At 41.5% G+C, this 23,137-nt stretch overlaps 1 long non-coding RNA gene across 1 annotated transcript; it reads right to left on the reverse strand.

Annotated features, from left to right (window-relative positions):
* Positions 1–229: 229 nt before the first annotated feature.
* Positions 230–21,722, reverse strand: LOC139078473 (uncharacterized). Its single transcript, XR_011531436.1, has 3 exons — positions 21,086–21,722; positions 6,312–6,356; positions 230–2,538 (listed from the first exon to the last, which is right to left on the reverse strand). It is a non-coding gene; the product is annotated as an uncharacterized lncRNA (long non-coding RNA).
* Between the last annotated feature and the right edge of the window lie 1,415 nt (positions 21,723–23,137).

Consider the following 23,137-nt stretch of genomic DNA (forward strand, 5'->3'; position numbering starts at 1 on the left):
TAAAATGGGCAGACTAACCTCTGTTTGGGGGCTGTTTCAGGGGTCTTCATTGCAACTATGAAAAAAACTCCTTGCTAAATCCTGTCCATATTGACTCAACCAATTCATTTTATTTTTATTGCATTTAAAGCTGCAGAATCACCAAATTATAATCCTTAAGTGTACTTCATAAGTGACATTTATTTTTCAACAAGTTTTATTAAACATCTACTATAGAAATGGCAGAGGATTAAGGTTTTGTGCAAAGAATGCAAAAATGTCTAAGAAACTATAATTGTCCTTAAACATTAAGGAAATGGATTTTCAGGGTGACATGATAAACACATGTCAAACAAAATTATATAAAGACAAGAAAGGAATAGCACAAGAAACAACAGGAGAAATTTTCACAGGAGAAAATCAATGAATTGCTCTAACGAGGGATGCGGATTATAAATGTTTTGAGATCGGAAAAGACAGGAGTTACTGGGAGTTAGTGTAACATTTGATAGTTCTATGAAGATGGACGACTTGCTCTGGGTCTTCAAAGCCCTCTGCTCCCCAACTAGGTGGGGAGGAGAAGAAAAGGCCACTGGGAGACGTTCAATTGTATATTATCCATTTTTCATTTGTTTTATTGATAAGGAACAATGAAAAACGTAAATGTAGTCATATGATGTGATGTGTATTTTTTTCCTCAAATTTTGACTTTTTATAACACAAATTCAAAGAAAAGTTACCTACCCAATCTTACGGCCACTAATGACATCATTCTATGGAACAATCTGGTGTTGCAAACAGCTGTGAGCAAAAACTGATAGTAACCCAGAACACCTTTCCCTTTTGTCATCATCTACACAAACTGTCGAAATCCCACCTTCTCTGTGAAGCAGTTCTTACTACGTGAGGTGGAACACGTCCTTCTCCTCTGAACGCCCTGTGGCTCACAGACCATGATTTGAAAGCTCAAACGTGTCTTGAACAGAGAAGGGAGGCAGGTCAGTGGCGTCTAGGGCTGAGGGTGGGAGCAGAGAATGACTATAAATAGACTCAAGGGGACTTCTGAGGGGCTGGAAACACTCTAAAAAGTTAGATTATCGTAATGGTTGTGCATCTCAAAAACTTTACTAAAATTATCGAATTAATTGTATACTTATTATGGGTGAATTCTTTTGATACATACATTACATCTCAATAAAGCAGGTTTTTAACAAAGAGTGTTACCAGGCCAGGCTGGTAATGTAAGGCAGGTGCAGGTTATATTTTTTGATGCAGACACACTCTTTTTGAACAGTAAATGTTTAAGAATATCCTTCTTCAACCCCACAAAGAGATAGCTTCCTCCATATTTTATGAAACACAAGATTTTCTTGTTTTTCATTTCCTAATTTTGATAGCTATGAGTATAAAGAAATTGTTTCTTAAATAAGAGGAAAAAGTATTGTGATCACATGACAAATGGCAGTCAATGATTCCCTACACCGTGGGGAGTGCTGGAGCCTGTGGCGGACAGGAGAAGCATGCCCACCTCAAGGGGCGAGCCACCGCACAGCTCCATCGGTTTTCACCGTGGGAGAAGGCCAGCCCAGTGTTGCCAGATTTTCTATTTGTCAAAGAGAAGTTTGGAGTAAAATCTTCCAATTTTTAAACTGTCGGTTCAAACTTTTAAAACAAATACTGTGTGGTCCAAACAAAATGAGATCAATTCGGTAGATGGGCTGAGAGTTTGCAGCCCCTGCTTTATGGTCAGAACCTTACAATTCAGCACCTAATTGTGGGTTTCCCAGTTTTGTTCACTGTTGTTTTATGGGAGTTAGTCTGACTCCCCTGCTCTTTATAGTTCTTGGAGCTGGGACTTGGAATAAGGGGTTGGGTAAATACACAAATGTTTCACAAATATATATGATAAGTATATATGTGTATGTGCGTGTATGCGACTGGTTTCCATGTAGTATCTACCTTCGCGACCAATATATATTATAAACGTATGGTCAATATTGTTGATTTCATTAGTATAGTCAAGTATCATTGAAATCAACTTCTCCTCGAAGGCTAGCTCAAAGATACATACTACTACTCTCATCTAGTAGGACAGAGCCTGGACTCCAACCCAAGTCTAACTCAATGTTACTCAAAGTGATAAATAATGACTCGTCAGATTTTCCTTGGAGAGATCTAGTCCATAAAGAAGTAAAAATAAGATTGTTTCTTATACTGAGCCATCATATTATTCCTCACATGTGGCAGAGAGTATATGGATTCTTACCAAATATTATTCCTTCTTGCTAGGCACACATAAAGAGTTCATTTCCTGGTCTCCTTTGAGGTTAGTTTGAGGCCATTTGATTGCCTTGTAGGTAACAGAATGTGAGCAGATGTTACGCACACTATTCCAGGACTGGCTGTAGACATCCCTGCATGAACCCTGTATTCCCATGCTACAGCATTTGTGAAGGCCCCGTGTTGAGGATGGAGTTGTCATAAGATGGAAGGAGCCTGGGTCTCTGAGTCACAGCTTGGAGGAGAAACACACAGGAGAGCCATCTGACCTGCATCAGACTGGAACATGAGTGAGAAATACATATTTGTGTTAAGCCACCGAGATTTGAGGGTTGTTTGTTACAGCAATCAGCATTACTTATCCTAACTAAGACGTACAACTTGCCTTTTCAGAGACAGTCTAGAAAATAATTGATTACTCAGGTAGGTGGTTCAGATTGTTCTGATGTAATTAGTAACAACAGACTACTAAATAATCATATACTTTTTGTAGTTAACAAAGCTCCTTAATACACTATTTTATTTAATGCTGGCAATGCAACCCTGTGAGGGTACCGAACGGGGTTATGACCATTGGTACAAATTAGGAAGCAGAGGTGAAGAAAGGTAAATGGAGGGAGTTGGGATTGAAACTGGAGTATTTTGCACCCTCATTTAGGCCCCTATTCATCTACCACTGTTCATGTGCAGCAGGAAATCCTCAAAGAGGTGAAAGGATGCTTATTTTAAGTTATCTGATTATTTTCTCACATGCATATTTCAACTTATTTACTCGATATTCACGCCCAGCCTTGAGCACGGCCTGGGTTCTTGTGCTAATGTTAATTATTATCCCTTCAGTTGTAAAGAGAGGCAGGTTGCGCAACTCCATCTGCTCTGTGTTATGATCAACGACGCCTACAGAAACTTGGATTGTACAGTGCAGTGTATCTCCTGGGAAAGTGGAGAATTGCTCAGAATTTGTCGTCCTAAGTACAACTAACCAAGTTGTGTTATAACTTCTTTTTCAATTGCTGTTGTACAAACTGACAAAAAATTTTCTTTAAGGTAAAAATTAAAAACATTCCGTGAATGTGATGCACTAAAAATAATTTAAGGGGCCGGCCTGGTGGTGCAGCAGTTAAGTTAGCGCTTTCCACTTCTGTTGCTCGGGTGCGGACATGGCACCGCTTGGCAAGCCATGCTGTGGTAGGCATCCTACATATAGAGGAAGATGGGTTACATATGGAGGAAGAAGAGGTTAGCTCAGGACTAATCTTCCTCAAAAAAAAAAAATTTAAAACACCTTCAAAACCATGTTTCGCCAAAGACAACAAATGAAATATCAGAAATGAAGGAGCTCAGGGAATTTCCAAACTTTTGTCCTCAAAGATCCTGCTCAATTCTACCTCTCTGGTCAAGATTTCCTTGCTCCTCTCAGTCTGCAATAATGCATTTCAAATCCACTATGACTGGATTGTTTCACCGTGGCCCTAAGCACAGCCTACGGTGTTGTGCATCCCAGTCGTTCTCAACAGGGGGTAATTTTGTCCCCCAGGGAACATTTGGTAATGTCTGGTGCCCAAGACCAGCTTCATGAACGTGCAACATATGCATCTTCTCACAGTGCTGCATGTTCAGAAGGGCCCCATGCCTAGTTTCATGCGCTGCTGTCATCCTTTACAACTCCTAATAATTTTATCTTTGAACTTGTATTCTGTCAGTGAGGTCTGGTGGGACAATGGAGCATGCGTGAGAGCAGAGGAGGTGGGCCTCATACGGGTGGTCGCCTTTCCTAGCCACCTCATCGGCATACAGTACTCACCATGCCCCATGAGCACAGAATTCTGGTGGGCCTGCCATGAGGGGGAGTTCCACAAGTCAAGCCTGTTTCACCTGTGACTGAGGAAGCAGGGGCATGTGTAGCCCCAACAGGCCACACTTTCTGTTTGAACCAGAACTTTCTGTGAGTGCGGAAAGAAGACAACGGCATTCTAAGCAACAGAAATAACCAAGGAACCCTACCATATTCTTTCCTACTCATGTCACTTCCCTGTATTAGCCCACCACTCCCCCTGCAAATGCTGATGTAGGAGAGGGAAATAGAGAACAATCCAGAAGTTCTTCTCCGTGCAGTCCTTCCTACTCAGCAATGAGCTGAAGGCAGAGAGTACGGGTGGAAAGAGCACCTATTTTGTGCAGTATATTCACTTTTCTAGCAGGAATAAAATTTGAGTTGTGTAATTTTGGTGATTCTGCATATAATATAAATGATCTTATATTTGCCTTAAAACTGGTATTCTGCAATATAAAAATAAACAGTAAAATTCGTGCTAACAATTTATAGTTTTTATTTTCCTTGTTAGAATGATATTAAATAGGAAACCTAAAAAAACACCATGGCAAGCCGAGAGAGGGAGACTGTGGAAGAAAAGAAAGAACTAAATATATGTTAGTAGCTTTAATGTCACATTTCCCCTGCTTTTTGAATAAGGGACCCACATTTTCATTTTATGCAAATTATGTAGCTGACCCTAATGGAAACAATTCTGATCTTCGCAACTGGTCCGGGGATGGGGGGTGCTACTGTTACCTGGTGGGTGGAGGCCAGGGATGCAGCTAAACATCCTGCAAAGCACAGGACGACCCCCGCAGCGGAGGATCATCCGGCCCCAAACGTCAGTGGTGCTGAGGCTGATAAACCCTGTGGCACTGGGTCCATTTACAACTTCTCCAACTAGATGTCAAATCACTTTAGATCACGGGCATCCCTCTCTTTCTAACTCATAGTACACTTCCTGGCACAAGTGGTGGAATTTAATAAAAAGTGATCGATAAATACTCGTTCTGTTAAAAAGGAAAAAAGACAACTTTCAATATTCTTTGTTTCTGGCTGTCATGATCCTCATTACACAGACTTCTTAGAAACTTTTACAACTGGCAAGCAGCTTGCAGGGATCAAGTCAGTGGCAGAATCGGAAACAGTAGTTTAGTCTCTGACCTTCATTACGCCATAGATTTATTATTTCTTTCAGAATTGATGTGTAGCTGGAAAGGCATAATTCAGAATTGAAATTTTGCCACTAAGCTTAGGAGATAGGAACGAAGGAAAGGAAATATTAATGGAGTTTCTGTCTTACAGCAGTGATATTGGGGACTTTAATCATTTGTTATAAACGGTTATCATCCTCCCATTTCACAGGGGAGCAAATTGAGGCTGAGATTAAGTAACTTGTCCAAATTCATGTATCTAAAGAATGTCAACTGGGCCAAAAATCAAACTCAGGTCTGCATGACCGACACGTGTGACACACGATTAGTCCTCCCTGTGGCCATACTTCCCCACTAAGTGCCAGAATGTGAACCCAAAGTGGAATTCTATTCCCACTTCCCATTTGTGAAGGCCCCTTTGACGGAGGACCACATCCGGGTCTAAACCAGGACACCTTTGAGAGCAAAAGAGAGGCTGCTATTCGATATAAGGGACGACAGGTGTTAACTACCACTGGCCCTGAGACACAGGGTCGTTGCCGGTCAGCCTCCTGCTGGGGGAATCCCCTGGGGGGAGGCCCATGCAGCAGAAGGGAGGTGTCTGGTCAGCACCTGCTTCCCCACGGTGACCACGGACATGTCCATTACATTTGTTGGCCAGAAGGAAGTAAAAATGGAAAATGAATCGGGAAGTAAAAGGCACGTGAGGCGTTTTACAGTCCGTCATAAAATGAGTACTGGTACCACGTGTTTTGCTCCAGAAGTCTCAGTCAAAAATAGTTCAGGAGCAGGCCGGGTATCACAGAACACACCCATCATAACGGCTCTCAGATGCAGCACTAATCGTCCAAAGGAGAGCTCCTCATTGGAGACCTGCACCAGATTCTTCTCATCTGGTAGCATCTCTTTGGCCGTGCACCTGTGCCTGCCCCTGAATGAGTGCCAAGGGGAGGATTCTGGTTTAAACAGCCTGTGGACCAGATGAGGGTGACGTTCTGGGTTTGTGCCATTTACATGATGTGGTGGCTAACGAAACGGACTAAAATCAAAAGAACCATGGCTCTTTCTCTCAAAAGACTTACTTCTTCTCTTCCTCTTCTCCTCTTCCTCCTGTTAGCCAGCACCTACTAATAAAACAGATGCAAGTTAGATATACATGACTGGAAGAAATTGGAGGAAAGAGAGCTGCACGACTCTAGTGCGACCGAAGGTTCAAATCCGGGGCAGGAATCCACCCCACACCGTTCGTTCCTTTGACCACCCCCTGCCCTCAAAATTCTGCTGGGCACCAGCCAGAATCCAGAGGTATGAAGCTAAATTTGATGGGAGCCACAGCGATTTGTTCCCATTCACAAAGACCCAAGACCACAAAGAGTAGGAAGTTGGGATATAGGCCACGGCGCCTTAATTTGGACTGTTTTCATACACCGGGTCAACAACGCTCAGATGGCTGGATCTGCGGTTTCACGCGTGACAGCCGCCTCGTCCGCGGCTGCCTCCTTCCGGGGCTGGGGAGGCAGTGGGTCGGAGACCCGCACTTTTGTCTAAGATTACACAGACCCTTCAGTTCCAGTTTGCTCGCTTCTGGAATCCTGCCAAGACTCACACTAAGAAAATGACGGCATTTAATTAGGGGGAACACCTTGCTTTACATGAAAGAGAGGAGTGAAATGGGAAAAATTAATTCATTGCTATGTAATAGGTGTAAAACACTTTAAATATGCAGAGGTTGCCATTTGGTTAAAAAAAAAAGAAAAAGCAAGCCGGCTGCTTCTGGGCGCGCCTTGGAGCCCTCGCCAGCGTGCGCGCGCCTGGCAGCAGCGAAGGCAGCATGGGAGCGAGAAAGCCCCGCAGTAACCCTCTGAGCTTTGCCCTGTTAAAAATGTCAGACTGATAAATCACGTTTTTAATGACCGAGGAGCGGGGAGATCAATAAGTTTGGGGAAGCCGGCCATAGAAATCTCATATGGTGCCACTTAACGACGCTCGCTGAGGGGCACGTTTCCCAGCCTCTCGGTTCGAGGTTCCGATCCAAGTTAGAACCCTGAGGCGGCCCTGACTCCGAGGCCGGAGACCTTGGCTTCAACCCTCCCGGTTTCAGGCGCTGTTTGGTCTTTCGGGTTGGGCATAATTTTAAAAATAAATAGCCCCTATATCTTTCAAGTTTCCTTCTATTTTCAGAATCTTCAAAATGTAAAAAGAACAAAAGAATTTTTTTGTCGGTTCTATTAGCAAGAGTTTTTAAAAAGCATTCTTAAATTTGGCAATTATTTAGTACGTTGAAGTGAAATTAAAGGAAAGGGTGAAATTCGCTGCCGAGGCCCGGGGCGCAGGCCTGGGCCAACACTCTAGGCTCCAGCGAGGGCGCCGCGGGGCGCGGGGAAACCGGATCCCCAAGGAAGGAATCCTGGGCTCGGAATTCTTCTTAGTGGCTTTTTCTTTCCTTCTCCTCCCACCTCCCTACCCTGAGTTATATTTGCATTCACACACATTCTCATTGGGGGAAAAAACCAAACCCAAATCCCACATCTTTCGTAAGTTATTCATTTTGGTAAAAGTTCGAAATTGCCTTATTTAATGAGTTTCTCTTCCCAAGTACAAAAGATATAAATAAGGTGCAGCGAGGGGCCGTAAAGGAAGCTCTTTTGAGGTCTGGGGGAAACTGTTTAGCGGGGATTGAAGACCACTTCTGATGCTCACTCTAAAAGAAATATTTTAGGCAAACCATAAAAGTGGGCTTGACCCTTCCATGGGCCCATCATAAATCAATTGTTAAAGCAGGGGTGAAAACTGGGGAGGAGGTCAGAGGTGGGAGAGAGGTCACAGAGAAAGGACAGTGTGAGAACCGGGAGCAAGAGCTGAGGGCAGGGGCCGTCCTCCGGATGGGCAGCATGTTAGCGCGGCATCAGGGCCCTGTAACGGTCCGCTGATGAAATCGCAGCCCTGTGAAGGAGGCCCGGAGCAGCGCTGAAGACCCAGGGCGGTTTTAGTGACAAGGTCTCTGTCCGGCAAAAGGTAGATTGAAACTCCGTTGAAAGTAGGTATCAAGCCACCCTGTCTTTGAGTCTCAGGAAAGTTCCTCCGAACAGGCTTATAACCTCGGATTTCTGTTTATCGGATTTCTATTTGAGGATAGGTCTTACCATAGGCAGATGGTAATCAGACATAAACACCTCATGCATGCTCTCTCAGAGTATGTCATTTGTGCCATATTCTGAGAAAGACAGCCTTTAACTTTATGCCGAGTTGATCTTATACTCACAAGGAAAGCTTTGTGATATCGCTTTCATTAAGAGAAAAGAATATCAAATAATGAGTGAGTTTGTTGACTAACCTAAAAAAAAATTGCTTTTGTAGAAAATTTGGTACCAAATGTAGAGTTTGGATGATCTATATATCGAATCATTTGTTTCCATGGGGTGGAATCAAGCTTGAAGCCTAGACAATTAAAGTGATTCACATTTAAATGAAAGGTGGCTTGATTGATTTGTAACGACACAATTTATTTGGTAATAATGACATTCCTTGAGCTTGGCCAGGAAAACAAAGGTTGATTTATTTCCTAATAACAAAGACAAATGGCCCTTCTGCTCCAGCCTCTTCCTCATTCTCACTGGCTCAGGGCCAGGTTGCAAGTGGGCTCTGGTCTGTTCTCCCTCCTGCCAGAAGAGAATTCTAGACAGGGTCTTTCAGAAACACGTACCACAATGGTCCCGACAATGGAAACTGGACAGTTGTACACCTGAAAGCTTTAAAGAGCCACATGCTACTTTTTCTACTTGCAATTTTACAACTTGGTATTTAAAACAAAAGGTCAAGCCAGAAAAATTATACACTTCATGCAAAGTACCTTCACATTGGCATTTGTAAAGATAGAGCTCTGGTTAGCATGTGTTTTTGAGACAAATCTTAGGGGACTGAGATAAAAAGGGTAAATATCTTGATGGCATCATTATTATAATGACGTTGTTCATTTATTTGAGAATATTATCCTTAAAAAGTGGTCCAATGTTTTATACAGATGGTTCACTTTAAATAAGATTTTAAAAATAAAAATATAAGTGGAACAAGTGGGGCATCCACCTAAGCTTAATAAAGAGTAACGAAAAATAATGTAAAGGCAAACATTGATAAAATAATCAATTTTTAGCAAATATGTGATTTCTGTTTTATGAGATAAAAATCGCAGAATTAAGCTTATAAAAAGTTTCCTATTTTATCTTATTTTTTAATTGAGATATAACTGACAAAAACATGATATCAATTTCAAGTGTACAGCATAAAATGATTCAATATTTGAGTATATTGTAAAATGAGTGCCACAATAAGTTTAATTAACATCTGTCATCATATGTAGATTTTTTCTTATGATGCTCGCTTTTAAGATCCACTCTCTTAGCAACGTTCAAATATACAACACAGTGTTATTAACTACCGTCACCACACTGTACATCACTTCCCCGGGACTTACTTGTTTTATAACCAGAAGTTGGTACCTTTTGACCCCCTTCACCCATTTCACCCACCCTCCAACCCCCCATTTAAATGAATATGTTATAAATGTTCAGAGAAAAGCAGAGCCAGGATACTTGGGACTTTAGGCAACAGTCCTGAGTGACTGCCAGACTCTGCTGGGGCCCGCTGTGCAGAGCAGGCCTCACGGCATGATGGAGACCCTGGCCGGGGAAGAGAGGTCAGGTCAGCTGGAGTGATGTAACAGCACGATTTCTCGAAGACCTTTTTCTTGAGGAGGAAAAATGTGGTAATATGAAAATTAAAGAAGAGTGTGCAACGTCGTCTTTATTCCCTTCTGAAAACAGAAGACTTTCCCATCTTGACCCTGACGGGAAGCTGGGCACTGCTGCAGGGAGCCGCATCAAAAGCTGATAGAAGAGCCAAGGAAGCAAACGGCTCTTTGCTTCCCAACGCAGCTTCCCTTCGTTCAACAGACAGTCCCTACTGTGTGCCCAGCACGGGTCTGCAGCTTAGAGCAGAGCAGTGGGAATGTCACTCATTCAACAGACAGTCCCTACTGTGTGCCCAGTGTGGCTCTGAAGCTCATAGCAGTGGGGAAGCCACTCATTCGACAGATAGTCCCTACTGTGTGCCCAGCACGACTCTGTAGCTTATAGCAGTGGGGAAGTCACTCATTCAACAGACAGTCCCTACTGTGTGCCCAGTGTGGCTCTGCAGCTTAGAGCAGTGGGGAAGTCACTCATTCAACAGACAGTCCCTACTGTGTGCCCAGCACAACTCTGTAGCTTAGAGCAGTGGGGAAGTCACTCATTCGACAGACGGTCCCTACTGTGTGCCTACCACGGCTCTGCAGTTTATAGCAGAGCAGTGAGGAAGGCTGGCTATGCCTTTCCCTCCTAGAGCTTCCATTCTAATGGAAAGGTCGGGGTGGGGGGGGGGGGGCCGATGATTGAAAGGTAAGAAGCCAAAAGCACGCTTCCTGACAGTGGTAGGTGCTAGGTGGGCCTTAGAGTGGACAGTGTGACAGAGCAGGGAGAGGGCCGGCTCAGAAGCCTGTGGTCACAGAGGGTCTGCGAGGGACGTTCCCAGGGGTGCTGCAGAGGGCTACCTGCTACTCAGTGCAAGCACGTGAAACACTTTTTTAAGTCAAATGATCAGAAAGGTTCAGGGTATGATGAACAGACATCTGCATACCTGAAATTCACAATCAATAAACGCTAACATATTGTCATTTGGGCTTCACTTTATTTTAAATGAAAGAAATGAGAATATTACAGCTGAAGTCTTCTCTCTCTCTCCTTTTCTTTGGCCTCTCTACTCCCTTCCCTTCCCTTTGTCCCTCCCTCGTGGCTGGAGGCACTCACGGTCAGGACATTGGTGTGTTGTTCTTCCCGTCCACGTGTTCTGCTTTTACGACATGAATCTTGCCCTAGAAGAGCATCGTTTTCTGTTTTTTAGATGCATGCAAATTGCATCATTCAGGATGTAAGATTCTGTTCTTTGCTTTTTTGTTCATCACTGTCCTGAGAGTTATCCAAGGCAATATTTATGGATCTAATTCATTCATTCTGGTGGCCATGCGGTATTCTATCATATTTCATAATTTAGTCACCCGATGCTACATTAACGGACATTTGGATTTTTGACAGATTTTACTGTCACATACTGTGCTTCACTAAACATTTTTATACCACGTCCCCTTGCACGCAGATGCAAGAGTTTCTTTAAGAACTATACCCAGAAGTAGAATTGCAAGACAGAGGTTGGGGGAGGGTGTGCACTGAGCGTCCCAGGAATTGCCAAATTGCTCTCAGAGTGGTCGTCCGCATCTGTAGTCACATCAGGAGAGCGCAGCTCCTCCTTCACCCCTTCTCGCCAGCATCTGGTTTTGTAGACCTTATTGTTACTGAGTGACATCTCCTTTTTCACATTGGCACACAAAATAATACTATTTCTCTGATTACTAATGAGGTTAAATAATTTTTCATGTTTACTGACCATTTGGTTTTCCTATTTTATGAACTCCATGCTTCTATCCTGTTTTGGATTTTCTATCAGGTTTTTACATTTTTCCTTATTGATTTGTGGTAGCTATTTATAGTTTCTAGATTCTAATATATATACACATACATATATACATACGTATATATCAGTATATATCTGATATATACACTAAGATATGTATGTATTCAGTAAGCTGGGCAACCACCAAACTAATATACATTCATTATTAATATACATAATGCATGTATATTATGTATTAATATACACAATATTAATTAATATACATAATGCATATGCATATTATGTATATTAATTAATGTTTATTATGTAATTAATTGATGTGATTATGTATATTTATATTAATATACATAATATACATAACATTCATTAACAAAACTAACAGCATTAATTCACATACAGAGATAACTGGTTGGAAAATATAATGATAGCCTCGTTTGCAAAGCAGCATAAACATACAAAATACTTAACAATAACTTTATTGAGAAATATAAAGAAATTTTAGGAGATCTTGTGGAGATGATGGAATAAGCAGACTCTGAACTCATCTCCTCCCACGAACACAACCAGGTTACAGCTATTTTTGGAAAAATTACCCTCGATAGAAAACTGGAAACTGGATAAAAAGAACCCCCACAACAAGGGAAAGTCCTGACTAAAGCAGAAGGGGGAGAAATTCCTACTGGAGACAAAAACGTCACCTTCAGGAGCAGCAGAGTTTTTCAGCTGGCCAGGCGGTAGCCACCCTAAGGTGTGCAGCCCTCCCTGGAGGAGTGAGGTCAGGAGCAGGGGCTGATACTGCTATAAGCATCCTTCAGACTCAGCACAACTGAGACGAGGGTCTTACTAAATCTGGCTCCACTGGCTATTAACTGCAGTGGGGAATACCCCAGAAAAGCTATTGGACAGAAGCTGAAAAGATCTGGGTCTTAAAGGGCCCACACACAAACTCACCTGTCTCAGCAACCTAAAATCACTGGAGAGAAGGCTGACAGTCCTTTGGTGAAAAGAGACTCACCTGGTGGGCTCTGGGGGCATCTTGGTGAGAGGAGGGACCTCTCTGGAGACTGAGACATTGGTGGGGGGTCATTGGTCTGACCTGGTCCAGGCATGCTGACACAGACCCTGGCAGATGCCATTGAGGTTCTTCCCCTGGCCTGTTAGTCCAGGGGGCTGCTACATCCACTAAAGTGAAGATTTAATCCAGTTCAGTGAGGGCAGGCAGCCTTCCCTAGGGACCCACCTGGCCCAACAGCAAGCCCTCAGGCTACTTGTCAGCCTGCATTGACTGGGTGCCTTGATCCTCTACAGGCAGGTGAGTGTGTCCACCTTTGTGGGGTAGAGCCTGTGTGAGGACCAGGTGAACTGTGGCAGGCATTGATGGAGAGGTGGGGCCCTCTGCAGTGGGGTGCTGGGGTACACTCCAAAGGGTTGGGAAGTGTGCATGGACCAGGACTGTGTTGACAGTGTGTGTGGTCCTGGGGGTGGGGGTGAGCTTATCAACAGCAGAAGACCTGTGCTTCACAAATACTCATAAAAAGGATCAGCCCCACCTTCCAAAGCCTGAAACAGTTGAGTGCTCCAGTGCCTAGGGCCAGCCCCACTCAGCTGCACCCCTGAGAGAACTGACAACAGCCTTGTAGGCCTGAGGCCTATTGCAACTGTAAGCCCCTGGGTCTAGCAACCAGCTACACTGGGTACCTACCCAATTAACAAGAAAACTGCAACCAGACTGTGCTGTTAGACCTTGTACCCAATGGTGCTGAGGCTCCCCAAAATGGATTTACAATCAGCTGGCCAGGGAAGGAAAGACTAGACTCCCTGGGTACCTGCATTAAGAGCAACCCTGCCACAGCAGAAGGACACAAGTAGCCCACAAAGGGGTCACTCCTGGATCGTTTGGACTGGTGATGAGAGGGAAGCGCACTGCTGGGCCTCAAAAAACATCTCTTACATAAGGCCACTTCTCCAAGATCAGGAGACATAGCTGACTCACCTAATACATAGATATAAGCACAGAGAAAGAAGCATAATGAGGAGACAAAGGAATACCTTCCAAGCAAGGGAACAGGACAAAACCCAGAAAAAGGACTAAATGAAACAGAAATAAGCAACGTACCTGACAAAGAGTTCAAACAAAATCTCATAAGGATGCTCACAGATATTAGGAGAAGACTGGATGAACACAGTGAGCTCATAAACAAAGAACTGGAAAACATAAAAAATAACCAATCAGAAATGAAGAATACAATCCTGGAAATGAAAAATTCACTAGAGGGACTCAATAGCAGACTAGAGGATACAGAAGAATGGATCAGCAAGCTAGATGAAAGACTAGAGGAAATCACCCAAGCAGAACAGAAAAAAAGGAAAAGAATTAGACAGAATAAGAACAGTCTAAGGAAACTCTGGGACAATATCAAGCACACTAACATTCGTATTATAGGCATCCCAGAAGGAGAAGAGAGAGGCAAAGGGGCAGAAAATTTATTTGAAGAAATAATAGATGAAAAATTTCCTAATCTAAGGAAGGAAACAGACATTTAAGTACAAGAATCACAGCAAGCTCTAAACAAGATAAGCCCAAAGAGGGCTACACCAAGACACATTATAATAAAAATGTCCAAAATTAAAGATAAAGAGAGAATCCCAAAAGCGGCAAAAGAAAAGCAACAAGTGACATACAAAGGAAAGCCCATAAGGCTATCAGCAGACTTCTCAGCCGAAACCCTAGAGGTGAGAAGAGAATGGCATGACATATTTAAAGTGCTAAAAGGAAGAAACCTATAGCCAAGAATAGTCTATCCATCAAGGTTGTCATTCAGATTGGAAGGAGAGATAAAGAGCTTTCCAGATAAGCAAAAATTAAAGGAGCTTATCACGAAGAAACCAGTTCTACAAGAAATGCTAAAGGGATTTATTTAAGAGGGAAAGGAATGACTACAAATAGGGATAAAAAATTATCAAAAAAACCCTCCCCCCACAAAATCAGGCAATAAAATCACTGGTATATGTAAAAATATAGTAAAGGTAGCAGATCAACCACCTGTGTAGATAATATGACGGTTAAAAGACAAAAGTACTAAAATTATCTATTTCAATGATAAGAGAGTAATGGATAGACACAGACAAAACAAGAGATTACATATGATTTGAAAAACATAAAATGTGGGAGAAGGAGAGTGAAAAAGTAGAGCTTTTAGAAAGCGGTCAAGCTAAAGAGTCTATCAACTCCATATAGACTGTCATATACATAGAATATTATATAGGTTCCTCATGGTAATAACAAATCAGAAACCTATAATAAGAAAGCAAATAAGTAAGACAAAAGAAATCAAACATATTACTAAATAAAGCCATCAAACCACAAGGGAAGAGAACAAGAGAAAAAGAAAGGAACAGAGAAGAACTACTAAAACACCCAGAAAAAAAGTAACAAAATTGCAATAAGTACATATTTATCAATAGCTACTTTACATTTCAATGGACTAAATGCTCCGATAAAAGGCATAGGGTGGCCAGTTGGATAAAGGAACAAGACCCATATATATATAGTGCATACAAGAGACATACTGCAGACCTAAAGACACTCACAAACTGAAAGTGAAAGGATGGGAAAATATATTCCATGCAAATGGCAAAGAAAAGAAAGCGGGGATAGCAATACCTATATCAGACAAAATAGACTTTGAAATAAAAACTGTAACAAGAGACAAAGAAGGGCACTACATAATGGTAAAGGGAACAATCCAACAAGAAGATATAACACCTATAAATATCTATGCACCCAACATAGGAGCACCTAAATATATAAAGCAATTATTAACAGACATAAAAGGAGAAATAGACAGTAACACAATAATAGTAGGGAACTTTAACACTCCACTTACACCAATGGATAGATCATCCAAACAGAAGATCAATAAGGAAACACTGGCCTTAAATGACACATTTGACCAGATGGACTTAGTGGATACATATAGAACATTCCATCCAAAAACCACAGAATATACATTCTGTTCAAATGCACATTGAACATGCTTCAGGACTGATCACATATTAGGCCACAAAACAAGTCTCAATAAATTTAAGAAGATCAAAATAATAGCATACATCTTTTCTGACCACAAAGCTATGAAACTAGAAATCAACTACAGGAAGAAAACCAGAAAAGCCACAAAAATGTGGAGATTAAACACAATGCTTATGAACAACGATTGGGTCAATGAAGAAATCAAAGGAGAAATTAAAAAATTCCTGGAGACAAATGAAAATGAGAATACGACATGCCAAAATATGTGGGATACAGCAAAAGCGGTTCTAAGAGGGAAGTTTATAGCAATTCAGGCCTACCTCAACAAAGAAGAAAAATCCCAAATAAACAATCTAACAATGTATCTAAGGGCACTGGAAAAAGAAGAACAAACAAATCCCCAAATCAGTGGAAGGAAGGAAATGATAAAAATCAGAGCAGAAATAAACGAAATAGAGACTTAAAAAAAATAGAAAAAATTAGTGAAACCAAGAGCTGGTTCTTTGAAAAGGTAAACAAAGTTGACAAGCCCTTAGCTAGACTCACCAAGAAAAAAAGAGAGAAGCCTCAAATAAATAAAATCAGAAATGAAAGAGGAGAATTTACAAGAGACACCTCAGAAATACAAAAGATAATAAGAGAATACCATGAAAAGCTATACGCCAACAAATTGGATAATGTAGAAGAAATGGATAAATTCTTAGAAACATAACTTTCCAAAACTGTACCAAGAAGAAGTTGAGAATTTGAATAGACCAATCACCAGTAAGGAGATCAAAACAGCAATCAAAAACCTCCCAAAAAATAAAAGTCCAGGACCAGATGGCTTTCCTGGTGAATTCTACCAAACATTCAAAGAATACTTAATACCTACCCTTCTCAACCTCTTCCAAAAAAATTGAAGAGGAGAGGAAGCTTCCTAACTCCATCTATGAAGCCAACATTATCCTGATACCAAAACCAGACAAGAACAACACAAAAAAAGAAAATTACAGGCCAATATCACTGATGAACATCGATGCAAAAATCCTCAACAAAATGATAGCAAATCGAATACAACAATACATTAAAAAGATCATACAACGTGATCAAGTGGGTTTCATTCCAGGGATGCAGAGATGGTTCAACATGCACAAATCTATCAACGTGATATACCACATTAACAAAATGAAGAATAAAAATCACATGACCATCTCAATAGATGCAGAGAAAGCATTTGACAAGATACAGCATCCATTTATGATAAAAACTCTAAATAAAATGGGTATAGAAGGAAAATACCTCACCATAATAAAGGCCATATATGACAAACCCACAGCTAGTATCATTCTCAATGGAGAAAAGCTGAAAGCTATGCCTCTAAGAACAGGAACCAGACAAGGATGCCCACTGTCACCACTCTTATTTAACAAGAGTATTGGAAGTCCTAGCCAGAGCAATCAGGCAAGAAAAAGAAATAAAAGGGATCCACATTGGAAAAGAAGAAGTGAAATTGTCACTCTTTGCAGACAACATGATTTTATATATAGAAAACCCTAAAGAATCCACTAAAAACCTTTTAGAAATAATAAATGAATACAGTCAAGTCACAGGATACAAAATCAACATACAAAAATCACTTGCATTTCTGTACACTAACAACAAAGTAGCAGAAACAGAAATTAAGAATACAATCCCATTTACAACTGCAAAAAAAGAATAAAATACCTAGGAAAACACTTAACCAAAGAGGTGAAAGATCTGTACATGGAAAACTGTAAAACATTGTTGAAAGAAATTGAAGAAGACACAAAGAAATGGAAAGATATTCCGTGCTCTTGGATTGGAAGAATTAACATAGTTAAAATGTCCACACTACCCAAAGCAATCTACAGATTCAACGCAATCCCTATCAAAGTTCCAACAACATTTTTCACAGAAATAGAACAAAGAATCCTAAAATTTATATTGGACAACAAAAGACCCTGAATAGCCAAAGGATTCCTGAGAAAAAAGAACAAACCTGGAGGTATCACACTCCCTGATTTCAAAATATACTACAAAGTCATAGTAATCAAAACAGCATGGTACTGGCACAAAAACAGACATACAGATCAATGGAACAGAATCGAGAGCCCAGAAATAAACCCACACATTTATGGACAGCTAATATTCGACAAGGGACCCAAGAGCATACAGTGGAGTATTCCATTGTATGGACTCTCCGTTCGAGAGTCTCTTCAATAAATGGTGTTGGGAAAACTAAACGGCCACACGCAAAAGAATGAAAGTAGACCCATTACCTTACACCATGCACAAAAATCAACTCAAAATGGATTAAAGACTTGAATGTAAGACCTGAAACCATGAAACTTCTAGAAGAATACATAGGCAGTATGCTCTTTGACATTGGTCTTAGCAGCATATTTTCAAGTACCATGTCTGACCGGGCAAGGGAAACAAAAGAAAAAAATGAACAAATGGGACTACATCAAACCAAAAAGCTTCTGCACAGCAAAGGAAACCATCAACAAAATGAAAGACAACCTTACAATTGGGAGAAGATATTTGCAAACCATATATCAGACAAGGGGTTAATATCCAAAATATACAAAGAACTCATATACCTCAACAACAAAAAAACCAACAGCCCAATTAAAAAATGGGCAAAAGATCTGAACAGACATTTCTCCAAAGAAGATATATGTATGGCAAACAGGCATCTGAAAAGATGCTCACCATCATTAGCTATCAGGGAAATGCAAATCAAAACTACAACGAGGTATCACGTCACTCCGGTCAGAATGGCTATAATTAACAAGACAGGAAACAACAGTTGTTGGAGAGGATGTGGAGAGAAAAGAACCCTCATACACTGCTGGTGGGAGTGCAAACTGGTGCAGCCACTATGGAAAGCAGTATGGAGTATCCTCAGAAAATTAAGAATAGATCTACCATATGATCCAGCTAGCCCACTGCTGGGTATTTATACAAAGAACTTGAAAACACAAATGCATAAAGATACGTGCACCCCTATGTTCATTGCAGCATTATTCATAATAGCCAAGACTTGGAAGCAACCTAGGTGCCCATCAAGGGACAAATGGATAAAGAAGATGTGGTATTTATACACAATGGAATACTACTCAGCCATAAGACGTGATGAAATCCAGCCATTTGTGACAACATGGATGGACCTTGAGGGTATTGTGTTAAGTGAAATAAGTCAGAGGGAGAAAGTCAAACACCGTATCATTCACTCATAAATAGAAGATAAAAGCAAAGACAAACGAACACATAGCAACGGAGATTGGATTGGTGGTTACCATAGGGGGAGGGGGGAGGGGGGAGGGCAAAAGGGGCGATGAGGCTCACATGTGAGGTGACGGACTATAATTAGTTTTTGGGTGGTGAACATGATGTAATCTACACAGAATTTGAAATATATTACGATGTACATCTGAAAGCTATATAATGTTAGAATCCAATTTTACTGCAATAAAATTTAAAAAAAAAAAATTCTAAAATGTTACTAAGTACCTAAATTAATGAAAAGGTATATCAAGTCCTTGGAGAAGAAACTAACATCATAAAGATGTTAATCTTCCTCTGGATTAATCTATTAATTTACTGTAATTCTATTAAAAATACAAGCAACATATTCTGTGGAACTTGAAACAAAATACACATATTAGAGTAAAGAAATTCAAGAAGAACTAAGGCAACCTTTAAAAACAAAAACAAGAAGATATATGTACTACAAGGTGACAAGAATTATTATAAAATTACAGTAAGGCTAACCACATGCATTGGCAAAAAAATACACAAATAGACATCGTTCCTCATAGTATTTTGATAAATTTTTGTTATAAAAATATTCCTGTGTTGTTACTTCTTTAGCCACCAAATAATTTATTCTCTAATTTTTAATAAATATTCTACTTTACAGGGAAAAGAAGCATAATAATCTAGCTGATGTTTTAAAGTCTCTAAGACAGGAAGATCTATTGCTTTCTTAATCCAAAGAAAACCCTTTTTCTGGTGGCTGACTCAAGACAAGCAGAAGAAATTAACTATCTTCTCTGGGCCGTCTAATTCCTTACATACAACAGCAAGGTGTACCTGAAGCTATTACACTCATAGAATTGTAAGAGTGTTTAATCTTGGAGTTTGAAGAAACCCACATGATTCTTCAGAGCATGCAACATTTTACAAAAGAAGAGACTGAGACCCCTGGAGCCCAATGGTAACAAGGTCCCTGGCGTTTGTCAGCATGATTCTCATGTGATAGGTGGCACCAGAAGCTGTCATAAGGAATCTTTAAGGAGCCCCCAGGGTGCAATCACAGCAGGCATGGCTGCACCAGCAAATGCTGCTGGAGACCAGTGGGGACCATGAGACCAAATTCCTGAGAGCTGCCAGGCGCCTGGCGCCCTTGCTTGAGCCGGCCTTATCTGCCTGTGTCCCTACTTTCCCAGCAACCTCACCCCGAGAGTCAGAGGCAGTTCTCCTTTCTGACTGGGATCCTCCCTGCTATGCTCTCAGGGCATTTTGCTCATCTTCCCCACATACTATTCCTGTTTTTAAAATGAATTGACTTAAATGACAAGTGCTCAGATCAGAAGCTATCATTTGGGTTGGTTATGCCCCAAGTCCTTATTTGCATGTAATTGTAATTTATAAGACTTTATTCACTTAATGAAATGTGAAAGTTACCATGCAGTTTTAAAAATTATATTAGAGATTTTTAAAAAATTTTATCTCATGTTGTCTCTATGAGGAACTGGGTGTGACCATCTCCATTTAACAGACAGGGAAGCTGGGGCTCAGGAAGGCAAGTTACTCTCCCAAGGACACAGAGAGAAAGGGCAGAGTCAGAACTCCCAGCCAGAACCAGCAGCCTCCAACCCTACACTTGCCATCTTGTGTGATGTCAACTGTCAAGTCCACTTACACTGACCCTGGGCTCACTTGGAGAGTCGCAGAGCACTGATGACTCGGACTCCCATGAGACCGGGATTCCAAAGAAACATAGGATGCAGTTACCTAGGATTTAGAGCAGGTTGCTCTGTGGCCATGTGTCCTAGGGTCGCCACGCCCCCTGGGCCTCACCACTTCACTATGACTTTGGAGGATGTTAGCCGCACTTCATTTTCCTTCTACTTAACTTCAAGAAATTCATGTGCTTACATCAACTATTAGTTATATGTTCCTGGAGATTAAATGGGTGCAGCATCATGTGGAAGAATGAAAAATGGATTCAATGGCATTAAGGGTCAATAGTTTGAAAAAATACAGGAGTGAGATGGTGATATAGACATCTTCTACCCCACTCTGTTCACTCACTCAGCACTGGTGCTCCAACTCCTTTCCATTTCTTGATCATGTGAAGCTCTTTCCTGCCGCAATAAGGTCTTTACATTTCCTGTTCCTTCTGCCTTAAACAAAATCTACCAGTTTTTGCATGGCTTCCTCTTTTCCTTTAGGCTTGAGTCAAATATTCGCATCTTGGAAAAGCCTGCTCTCATCCCTTATCGAACCAGCCTCCGCAGTTATTCCCGATCAAATCCCCTAGTTTGTTTCTTTCATCTCCGTTGTCTCAATCTGAAATTCGTATTGATTTATTTTCTTGAGTTTGGAGAGTCTTCTTGTTCAATATTGAATCTCCAGCACCCAGAAGAGAGCCTGCAAAATGGTGGTAGCTCAGTAAAAATGTATTGAATTATTCATTGAGTGAGCAATCTCATAATAGAAATAGAGAAAACGATCAGAAAATCCTTTTCAGCTACTTTTCCCAGAAAGAGACTTAGCAATGAAAATGGGGAGCTGATCATATTTTATTTGGGTCCAAAGTCCTGGTCAGTAAATACTGACTTTAGAGGCAAAAGAAATCTGAGACTCAACTGCCTCTGGTTTTGCATCCCAGCTCAGAAAACCCCTCTTGTAGCATAATCGGAGCTCTTTCGACCTTCCTCCCACTGCTCCTTTGGTGTGTGTTCTGGTCCCTGCAAAGGTTGCTATTTACTGGGTTTTGTCAAGCCAACACAAAGTAAATATTTTCAGTTCCCGAATGCTGGTGAGAGCAGGAGAGAGATCAAGTGACACTGCCTGGGAGTCAACTGAGCCTCGTGCAACAGCAGGCTGGGAGCTGGCGATTAGGAACACATGGCATGAGAGGCACGCCTCCAGCAGCTCTGTGACATGTGGGAAGAGTTTATGCAGCTCAAAGGAAGAAATCAACAACAACAACAAATCAAGCGTCAGGTGCTGTCAGGACCATGCATTCTCCAAGGCTTGTAAATACCCCTGCACATACAGAGAGACCAGTGCACTACAGAATTGCAGAACAGCAGGATCGGCGGGGAAAGATGCCCAGCAAGTCAGGTAGAGGAGCAAAAATAGCTGTGCCCGATGACCGTTAAAGAAAACAAAGCCTTGGTAGTCTGAGCTCGAGCGTTGGAAAATCACGCTTATCCATAAGTGAGAGTCACCGAAAGCTGTGTCTGTTGTTTGTTTTCTCCCACAAGAGAACCAGATTTTGGCATCTGATTGAATAATTGAAGAGCACCTTGAAAGGAAGCCACGCTGAGGCTCAGAGTCTCATCACTGTTCTCGTGCAGGGCGGGTGGCAGCTAAGCCCTCCCAGGTGCTCTTTTCCCCTTGGCCGACAGGAGAGAGCATTAGGGCTTGCTCAAACAGGCCCCAACAAGGCACTTCTATTTAGTTTCTAGCATGATTAATCTAATTTGCTTTAGGTTCTGGGAAACTGGCTATACTACAAGGTAGCTCCCTGGAAACTTACAAAAACTTACATCCAAAAATTCTTGAGTGAATTAGACAATAAGGGGCCAATTGTATATATTTCAAAATAACAAGCTGCTACATAGGTGAAATTGACCTATCTAGAAACGTTTTATAGTTTAGGAAAAATTAGCTTTTGAGAAAGCAGCATATGTTCTTTTCGAGCTTTCTTCCTCAGGCTCACTTTTAAAGGATCATTGGACTCCCCCATGTAGAAAGGTCCTAAATCTATGCTCAGACAGGTATCAGATAGTGCTCGCCTCTGCTGCTGGGTTGACAGTTTACAAGGATTCACTAAGAGAGGAGAAGCTCCTCTCTCAGAAGCTGGCAGACTGCTCTGTGCCAAGTGCAGGCAGCTCGATGATCCTAGAGGCGGGCCCAGCCCTGGAGCCGGAGCCACACCCGCCTGTGTAGAAGCGAGGGGCTGAAACGGAGCACAGCAGACTCGTACTTTTCCAAATGAGACAACAGACTCCTAGATAAGTCACATAATTTTCCTAAGGAAACACAGCCAATCAGCTAATGAGAAAGCCTGTTCGAGAAGCTCTATCTCCTGCCTTCTGGTCCACAGCCGTCTCAAGTCTGTTGCACCGGGAG

Source organism: Equus przewalskii, chromosome 22, assembly GCF_037783145.1.
Source record: "Equus przewalskii isolate Varuska chromosome 22, EquPr2, whole genome shotgun sequence".
Taxonomy (NCBI): Eukaryota; Metazoa; Chordata; class Mammalia; order Perissodactyla; family Equidae; genus Equus; species Equus przewalskii.